Source organism: Orycteropus afer, unplaced genomic scaffold (assembly GCF_000298275.1).
Source record: "Orycteropus afer afer isolate SDZICR_OR568_19922 unplaced genomic scaffold, OryAfe1.0 scaffold00545, whole genome shotgun sequence".
Classification (NCBI taxonomy): Eukaryota; Metazoa; Chordata; class Mammalia; order Tubulidentata; family Orycteropodidae; genus Orycteropus; species Orycteropus afer.
The window spans coordinates 1711840-1712988 of NW_006922132.1; positions in this window are offsets into that span (position 1 = coordinate 1711840).

The following is a 1149-nucleotide window of genomic DNA, read 5'->3' on the forward strand; positions in this document are numbered from 1 at the left end:
GAAAATAAAAACGGCTGTGGGGGAGAGGAATGCTGGAACTGGGGTTCTTTTGTGCTGGTGGGTCAGGAGGACTTCTCAGCTTTTTGATGTTTGAGGAAAGGAGACAAGGGAGGGAGTCAAGCAGGTATAGGTGGGAAGAGCATTCTACAAAAAATAATAACATTTAAAGACCAGGAGGGAAGCTAGAAGTATGACTGGAGGTGAGTTGGGGTGGAAATGAGAGGAGCTGAGGTTAGTGAGGTGAGCAAGACAGTGCCAGGTTCTACCTTGTAGGCCCTGTAGGGTCACTATGAGGATTTTTTTTTTTCTTTCTGTGATTGAGGGATTTGAGAAGAGGAGTGACTGGTTCTGACTTATATTGTGTAGGATCACCCTGGCTACTGACTTGATAATTGACTTGAAGGAGCAAGGGCAGAATCATGAAGACCAGTTAGGAAGCTCTAATGGTACTGCAGGGAAGAGATGGGGATGGAGGTAACTTGGACCAGGACTGATGATGCAGTGTTGGTGGTTAGATGTGGTCAGACAGTGCATATGTTGGGAAGGTAGAGCCAGCAATGTTACCGATGGTCTTGGTCAGGGTCCTCTAGAGGAGGTAACCAGTGAAGTGTATATATAAATACATACTCCCACTCTTACTGATCTCTGTGGTCAGGTTCCAAAGACCAGGTTGTTAGGTGAAAATCAGCAGTATGCAAAAATGAAGGTTGATTACATCAGTTCACAAAATGGAAGATGACAAAATCATTACATATTTACTCAATTACATCATTACATAACTGCCAAACAACTGAGAACCATGGCTCAGCCAAGTTGACACATAACCTTAACCATCACTAGCAGCCAATGCTACTGTTATCCCACACCTTGACATTTGTTACTGCCCAATGTACATTGTTCTGACTTATATTGTGTAGGATCACCCTACACAATACTAAGGGGATAAAAGCCAGGAACCCGGACAGAAGAGCAGTCAGCCCCAGGGTTACAGGTAAGGAAAGACAACTCAGGGACACCCAAAGCAGCAGGCCAGAAGAGCAGGAGAAAGGGGATTAAAAGCCAGGAAGCCAGACAGAGGTACAGTCAGCCACAGGGACCCAGGTGGGGGTGATACAAGAGGTCTCCAACAGCAAGATAAACTTGTCTTTC